This window comes from Mandrillus leucophaeus, unplaced genomic scaffold (genome assembly GCF_000951045.1).
Source record: "Mandrillus leucophaeus isolate KB7577 unplaced genomic scaffold, Mleu.le_1.0 Scaffold26, whole genome shotgun sequence".
Classification (NCBI taxonomy): domain Eukaryota; kingdom Metazoa; phylum Chordata; class Mammalia; order Primates; family Cercopithecidae; genus Mandrillus; species Mandrillus leucophaeus.
Window position 1 is genome coordinate 3,016,533 of NW_012102698.1, and position 8,702 is coordinate 3,025,234.

The window sequence follows — 8,702 nt, forward strand, 5'->3', positions numbered from 1 at the left end:
AAAAAAAAAAAAAAAAGAAAAAAAAAGAAAATACACAGGTTGAGCCCATTTCTTTGGATCTTCATTTCCTTATGAAGGCTCCTGTATCATGTAAAACTCATACTAAATTACACTTCTCTTGTCTGCCTTTTGTTATAGGAACCTCAGCCCTGAACCTAAGGTGGGAAGAAAGACATTTTTCATCTCCTACATTGGCAGTGGGGCCTGGAGATCCGAGGGGTGTCTGGGCTGGTCCCAGCGATGTGTGTGAGCAGGATACAGAGGCAGGGGCGGGAAGCCAGAGGCACGAACGATCAGCCTGCACCAGCCTGCCACCACCCGCTCCCCAGTGAGCGCCAGGCTCCCAGGAGTCCCATCAACCCTCATTCAGCACTGCATTTCCAGGGCTCCAGAAATATGACCTCCATGAATGACACAATGGTGACTACAAATATATAAAAATGTACACTCAGACGGGGCAAAAACTGCAGAGAATGTAAGAAGGGTCTTGATTGGCTGTTGTTGCCTATGAGGCAAGGTTTCAGAAAGAACTAGAAGGCAGAAGCCCAGTCCAGGGCCACCTCACCCCAGGTCCGCCTATCACTCTGAGGCCCGGTCCCCTCTCTGTGAACGGGACAACACCCCTCCTGCCTTCTGCTCAGCACTGCTCTGAGGACACACGAGGGTGTGCAGGGCAGCACTTCTCTATCATAATTACATGGATAATCCACACACTTCATAACATGTGGACTTGTATTCTGCTCTTCTCCCTTTCTCTGCCCTAAGTGTTGCTCCAAGTGTGAAAAGCATTTTTCAAGATTCAAAGGACATCCCAATACAAAGCATTTTTACACTAAAGATAACGGACACGTGGAGTGAGGGAACTCTGCCTGTCGTTCCTCACCTGCACCATGGGGCAACAGGCAGCACTGGTGAGATCAGGCAGCCAGCCCTCCCGATTCGTCACCCTGTTTGAGCCAGTCAGGGTCCACTCTGAGTCTCCCCTACCTGTCTGTGTCAGGGATAGGGCTAGGCTGGTTGAATTCTGGGACGTTCTCTCCATCCCAGCTCCCCCAGGACGGGCTGTGACCCAGAGGGCGTTCTGCTGCCTGAGCCGAAACTGGGACACTGGGAGCAAACTGCTCCCCTACCTTGGGAGGATCGATCTCATCAGGCACAGGAAGCCTGGAGTCAGATCTTCTCCCAGGAGAATGCCCATCCTGCAGAGTGGGCCGGGCAGGGACCGGCTCCAGGGGAGGCTGGCCCTCTGCCTCTCCATGTGGTGGGGCTGAGCCAGGGCTCTGTACTTGACCTCAGCCTCAGTCTCCCTGATGTGCAGAGTTCGGCTTTGACTCATGGGCACAGGTGTCTCTGGGGGTGAGGAAGGGACCCTGTGGAGCATTTATTTTCCCACCCACCCCCTGCCAGGTATCAAAGTCGACGACATTAAGGTTCGTGCTGTTGGGGCTTAGGCAGGTCCAAGGACAGGTGGCTGGAAGCAGGCCAAGTCAGGAGGGTGGAGGAAGGCATCACAGCCAGTCCCCTCCTGCTTCTGAGCCTCGGCAGCCCCATCTATCAAATGGGGGCAGGGGTGGTAAACAGCCCAGTGGCCACCAACCCCGGCTGACACAGCCAGACACGGAATGAATTACACCACAGGCTCCAGGATCCCCCGGAGGGCTTTCATTCGGATGCCCAGGTCGGGGGAAGGAGTGGGCATTTTGTTTTCAAGTTCCCCAGGGTTCTGTGCTCTGGACACGGTGTGGTACAGAGTGGGTAGACTGAGGCAGGCGGGGTGTTCCAAGGAGTGGAGGCTGAGGTTCAAGTGGAACAAGTAAGCACAGGTGCTGGGTCGAGTTCCCCAGCACAGGCCACGCAGGGCATGCAGCCCCACTTCCGAGGGGTCGGTAGGCCTGGATGGGAAAGGTCCCCTCAGCACAGGAGCCGCAGCCATAAGGGCCCAGAGGCAGACATCACCTGGGACGTCTGGGAAATCACATCCAGTCAAAACACGCTTCAAAGTCAGCTGCAGAACAGCCCTGGTGCCCACCTGGGTGGCAGGACCTTCACCGGATTCTGACTTACCAGGGGACCTCGTGGCTGCTCTCAGGACGCTGGGAGGGTGGGCAGGACAGCCGGGTTTGGGTGATGGGCAGCGAGCTCTGCCCTCTTAGGAAGCTGAGTGCACCAGACCCAAGCTGCTGGAAATGACCGAGGGAAGGTCTACCCAACCCTCTGAGCCTCCGCTTCTTCCCTATAAGACACGGGCTAACTCCCACCTGACGGGGGTTATGAGATTAGATGACGTATTGTTTACAAATCCCGCTTGGCCCTGCCTAGCCCAGCACTGCGTGCAGGAAGGATTGGAGGCCCAGAGGGACAAGGGCCTCCAGAGGACAGAAGAGCGGGGCTGGGGCTGCTGCTATGCACCAGGGCTTCCCCAGCCCCCACAGAACCCCTAGCGGGGAAAGCCTGGACTGGGGCTTGCAGAGCTCCCCTCTGTAGCAGTGACAGGGAGAGGCTGGTTGAATTCTGAGACGCAGGGGCAGTGGCACAAGCCGGGCACGTGTACTGACCCTGAGGGGCAAACGTCTCTATTATCTCCGAGGCCCCAGCAAGCTGGGGTGGCCCGGAGTGAGGGGTGACCAGGAGTGGAAGGTCAGTGAGTGTGTGGGTGCAGTTGGGGAGCTGGCCCGGCCTGTGCACAGGGCTCAGCTCCCAGGCCTCACGGTCCTCCGATGGGGAAGAGGGCACCTCTGCTTCCTGCTCTGGGAAGACAAGCCTGAAACGCCAGGGGGAGAGCTCTCGGGGGAGAAGACGAGGTTGGAGGATCACAGACTGGCAAGGCATGGGCCCAAAGTCTAGTCTGAGGCTGGATCCTTTCTCAGCTCCTTGCATGCCCTCGGCAGAGACGCCCATCACTACCTGCTGCGGCTCACCTTCCTTCCTAGTCCACAAGCTATCTTAAAGGGTTCTCCTTAAGCCCTGTAAACACCCATCTACCACCTATGGTCCTGCCCCTGCCCTTGGGGGTCAGACAGCAGCCTCCAAGAAATGGCCTCCCAGGTTGCCAGCTTAAAGACATAATCCAAATACAGACACCTTTGCACGTAGAAAAAGCTTTGCTGCAAGTTATTTATAACAGTGAAAACTGGATCCCAGCTATGCTTCCAACCACATGAGACCAATTAAGTAAACCATGGCATGCCCACCCAACTCCGGAGCAGTCATTTACTGTTTAGAGTCAGAACATGGGAAATGTTTTAGGAACTTTAAATGAAAAAGCGTGGTTAAGAAACCTGTATAGAGGATCAAGTACTCTTCTAAAAACCTCTGGAAAAACCAGCGGACAGGACTTTGCAAAGTTAATAGTGTGTCTCTGGGTCACTGGAAATAGGAATAATTGTTTCCTCTTATTTTCCAGTTTCTGTAACGTGCATGTAACTTTTTTAATTAGAAAAAAACTGGGAAAACCGAAGAAGGTTAAAAAAGCCCCCGCCCAAGGCCTCCTTAAAACAACCTAGTGGTGCGGCCGATACGAGCCTCCCCAGCTCCATGGAGGAGGCAAGGAGACCCAGGACAGTGAGGGAACGGCTCATGCCGTTGGAGTTCTCTGCAGAAGGCTGGAAGCCGGGGCGGGAATGACTCCCCAAGGCCCAGAGCAGGGCAGCACAGCATTCTCACCCGGGCCGGTGGCGCCCACTGCAGAGACGTCCGCGCAGCTGTGGTCCTCGGCCTCTTTAAAGTGTGAGGTCCAGCGTCCTCAGGTTCCCCCCGAAAGGACACAGAGTCTCAGCCTCAGGAGAGGGCCTCCCGGGCTGCTCCAACCCCAGGAACGGGTACAGGCCGGAACCCACAAGCCTTAAAATAGGCCCAGGAACCGAAAGAGGCTCTGCTGCCATGCCACACGGCCACACTTCCTCCCCACTGTGCTGGCCCACAACCAGCTCTGACTGCCTTGGGGTTGGAGGGCCCCAAGGAGCCCAGGGAGACCTTCCGCATTGACTCAAAGCAGCCTGAGCGTCAGGGTGCAAATACAACCCTAATTCCACGTGCAGGCACTGGGCCAGGTGCTTTGTATCCCGGATGACAACAGCAGCCTGGACTGCGCCCGGCTCCACGCCCGGGGTTTGTGCTGAGCCTGTACCTGCCATGTCTCATTTACCCCGTCACTTCTCTCATACAATCCCCAAGTCCCTAGAGAGTCTGTGGTCTCCAGTCTACAGATGAGGACACTGAGGCCCGAGGGCTGGAGTGCTTAGCCAGGGCTCACAGTCTTCCTTTCCAGCAGCACCTCCCACGAAAGGCCCCCCGGCCCCCATCACTTACGCCCAGCTACACCTGGCCTAGCAAAGTGATGGGGGTTGGGGGAGGTGAAGGGGGCACAGCACTCTTCCCCACTCGCAGGCCCAGCACACGCAGGTGTTCAGCATAGAGGCAAGGCCGTCTCCCTTACTCCTCGGGCCCATTCCACGAACCCTTCTGGGACGGCTATTTGCATATGACGGGCCTCAGCTGGAATGGCAGCCTGCCACCTGCCAGCCACGTGGCTGTGGGTGCATCCCTCCCCGCTCTGAAGCTCAGCTTCCTCACCTGCAAAATGAGGTCAGGACAGAACCCACCTCTCTGGGAGCGGGGCTGAAGGCAACGCGGCAGGTGTCAGGCATTGGCTCGCGGCAGGCACGCAGCAACCTCTGCACTGGTGGCCCCTCCCGTGCAGCCGCTCCACAAATCACACCTGCAGGGCTCTCCGAGGCCAGAGCTGGGAAACACCAAGTTCTCAGCCAGGGAGTACTCCAGCCTCGACTTCCCCAGCCCCGCTTAGAGCCACGTGAGCTTTTGCTCCTCCATCCACACAAGCCCACCCAGCCTCAGCCCTGCTGGAAGACTGTGCTGTCCACAAACCCCTCCCATGGGCCATGCTGGTGGTTCCATTCTCTGCGGCCTCTGGCTAAGAGCTCACAGCTCCACTGGGGCCCTGCCTCCATCCACTGTGGCCAGGCTGCCACACAACCTGAAACACCAGACCCTCAGCACCCTGAGCACAGGTCTAGGTGGGCCTCACCTCTGCGCAGGGTCAAGCAATTAAGAGCTTGGGCTCAGCAAGATTCGGCCACTTTCTAGCCTTGCAGCTGGGGGCACATTACTTCCCCCCCAACCTGTGTTCCCTCATCAGAACAAAGAATTTTGGAGTAATCCCATGGGATTACTCCAAAGACAAAAGGAAAGAATGAACATAAAACGCCCCTTCTCTGCAGCACTCCAGACACAGGGAGAATCCCCCAGGCCACCTACAAGGGGGTTAGCCCCAAATGCCAGGCACAAATTGCTCCAAAAATGCTCAGCCGAGGCAGGGCGCAGAGACAAGCAGCCGGATGTGGGCCCCACCTGCTCACGGCACCTCTCAGGACTCACACTGGGTCTTGGGCCCAGGTTGCGTCCACATCGCCTGACCAACTGTCGGGTGGGCTGCCCCTGTTGAAAGGGGGCCTGTGTGCTTGGGCGGAGGTCCAGGGCCCAGGAGGAAGTGGCAGGGTTTGTCCCCCCTTCGGTCCAAACGTCTGCATCGCACACCTGGGTCCTGAATCACCTGGCTTATGTGTGACCTGGCGTCACGAGCAGTGTCCTGTGGATGCAACACCAAAATCTTGCTCCGGGCAGCCGTAGCCCCGGCTGCTTCCAGCAGGGTTTGTACTTCAGCTAACAGTGACCTGTGCTCCTGGCTGTCTCCCCCATGGACTGTGCCCTCCCACAAGGCAGGGATCAGGGCCCAACACTCCTGCCCCCTCTCAGTACAGAGCAAGTGCTCAAGTCCCCTTCTACTGCAGAGGCTGCCACAGACAAGCCTCGAGAGCCAGGTGTGAATCTACAAGGTGCCTTTCATCACGAGAGCTGAGCGATGATCCCTGAGTGGGGAGGGCCAGGAGCTTTGTCCCATCTCATAGACACTGACTCCGAGAATGACAACCACTCAACCAAAGCCCAGCGTCTCCACCTGAGGCTCCCTTGACACCTTCGAAACAACCTCAGAGGACACGGCAGAGTTCTGAATAACCCAAGCTTTCGCTAAACAACAACAAAAACCTGGGAGATTTAAATTCATTCATACATCTAACAGGCTCCCGGAGACGTGAAGTGGAGACGATCCAACACAACCCTACCCCCACAACTTGCGCGTGTTGACGATTCCGACGCAGAAGTGCCCCGGGGCTGGTGTTCTGGCTCCGCTCAGGACGCACACCTGAGAGGTGAGAGGTGCGCTCTGCTCCACTCTGGGCATCAAGTTCCTAGTAAGCTCATCCCTCACTGAACATCATGATAATCTCTCATCTGAAAAATACGACCTTTTTTTTTTTTTTTTTTTTTTTGAAACAGTCTCACTCTGTCTCCCAGGTTGGAGTGCAGCGGTGCGATCTCAGCTCACTGCAAGCTCCGCCTCCTGGGTTCACGCCATTCTCCTGCCTCAGCCTCCTGAATAGCTGGGACTATAGGTGCCCGCCACCATGCCAGGCTGATTTTTTTTTTTTTTTTTTTTTTTGTATTTTTAGTAGAGGTGGGGTTTCACCATGTTAGCCAGGCTGGTCTCGAACTCCTGACCTCATGATCGGCCCGCCTTGGCCTCCCAAAGTGTTGGGATTACAGGCGTGAGCCACTGTGCCCGGCCAAAAATGAGCCCTTCTAAGAAGTTAAGATTCCCATCTCTGTGGCCCTCCACGCCCTTCATCTGCCAGTCCAGATAATTTTCTCACTTGTTCACTATGTGTTTACTGGGCACCTGCTCCGTATGTGCCCCATGCTGGGCACCAAGACGAATCAGACTGGGTAATGCCTTTGAGGGCCTCACGTGCTAACTGGGAAGACAGCACACAGACCATGACAAGGCCACAGTCGTCCTGATTGTCCCGACAAACACGTCCCTGGCACAAAGAGAACACAGGCAGCACAGGACTGTGCGCCTGGGAGTTGGAAAGGGTTCTCGGAGAGGCAGCATTGGAGCTGAGACTTAAAGGAAAACCTAGAGACGCTTGTGGGGCACATGAGTAGGGGCGGCTTTCCCCGCAGAGAAAACAGCAGGTATAAAGTGCAGTGCTTCAGAGCCCTGCAGGGACTGAGTTCAGCAGAAGGGGAAGAAGGGAGACCTCGCACGTGTGGGAGGCCTGGAGGCCGGGAGAGGAGCCCTCAGACTCTTCATCGCTGATATGGAGATAATACTGCTCCCTGGCAAAGTCAATATTGTATCAGGATTAAATTTGCAGCATGAGGAAAGCACCCGGCACATAGTAAGCGCTCAGTAAATGCTAGGTGCCATTTTCACCGTTCACTGTTCTGGGAATGGCCCTGCAGCCTCCTTGAGGGAGGGGTTGTCTACAAGAGGAGAGAAGGTGCTCACAAGTAAAGGTGGTCAGAGGACAGTAGGTGTGTGTGGACAGGGGAGTGGGGAGGAACTGCTTGCAGCTGCTGAGCAAACAGGGCCAAGTGGCCTGCAGCAGATGGTCCCTCAGACGCATCCCAGCTCAGATATTCGGTGCCAGGTGACAGGTGGGCCTGCCAGGGTGGCACACAGTAGGTGCTCAATGAATGTTTGCAGAATGAATTAATGAGCGTGCTCCAATTTCTGCTCATAAGTAAATCTTGACACCTTTCAGAAAGAAACCACTGAAACCTTATCAACCATTGAAGTTCTTCTTGTCCGTTTCACTTCATAAGCACCCCCTACCCCCACCCCTCCATAAGGAAAGCTCCCCCTAGGCAGGCTAGGCTGGGGCCTGCTCACTGGGAAGCCTCTCATGCTAAGCCTGCCTCCTACAAAAGGGATTCAAATTTACTTCCTCTCCCCACTCCAGCCTCCAGGGTGTGGCCTGCTGAGGGGCTCTGAATGCCTGGGACTGCCATGTCCCGGCGGCTGTGTGACCTTAGGGGGATGCATTTGTTCTCTGGGACTCAGTTTCCCCAATGACGGTGAATGAAGGGGCCACGGGGTGAATCTGGAAGGCTGACATTCCCTACTCAGCAGTGCTGTCACCCCCTCAGAAATCCCCAGCCTAGCCTGGGGGTGGGGTGGGGGGTGGCTGACAATGTGGTATGAAGTCATTCCCAGCACGGAGGAGGGAGGGGTCTTTTCCATGGAGAAAATGACGAACCTGAGACGACAAAAGAGGGGGCTTCTCCTGGGCTTGAGTCTGGGCACGATCTATCAGTAATGGATTACCTCACTGGCTGGGAGACCCCACCCACACCTGCAGTCCCAGGCCCTTCCAAACAATACGAGGCACCCCCACCCCACGCCCCCCAGCAGATCCATGACTTAAGCCCAGAATCACACCGAGAGGCAGCAGGCCTTGCCCCTCAGCCAAGCGGGCGGGTTCGGAGGGCCACTGCCCAACAGGTCCTTGGATACAGCTAAGGGATGAGAGGGGCCGGCGGGTGCGGAAAGACAAAGGCTTCGGGAAACAGGAGACAGTGGCCAGGGCACGTTCGCAGGGAGGTCCACCCAGAGCCCACGAGGGCCCGGCCCTGCAGCGCTGGGCTACGGGTGTACCCAGATCCCACGCCCACACTCCCTGCCGCCGTGCTGAAGGCCCGGGGCGGGCTTCCTGGAGAAGGAAGAAGACCCGCAGAGACACGAAGAGGAAGGAGGGAGATGAGAGAGACACCCGGACGGACTGACAGGGGGAAACGCAGAATGAGACCCGGGCACAGGGGTGCGGGGCGCTGGTCCGACA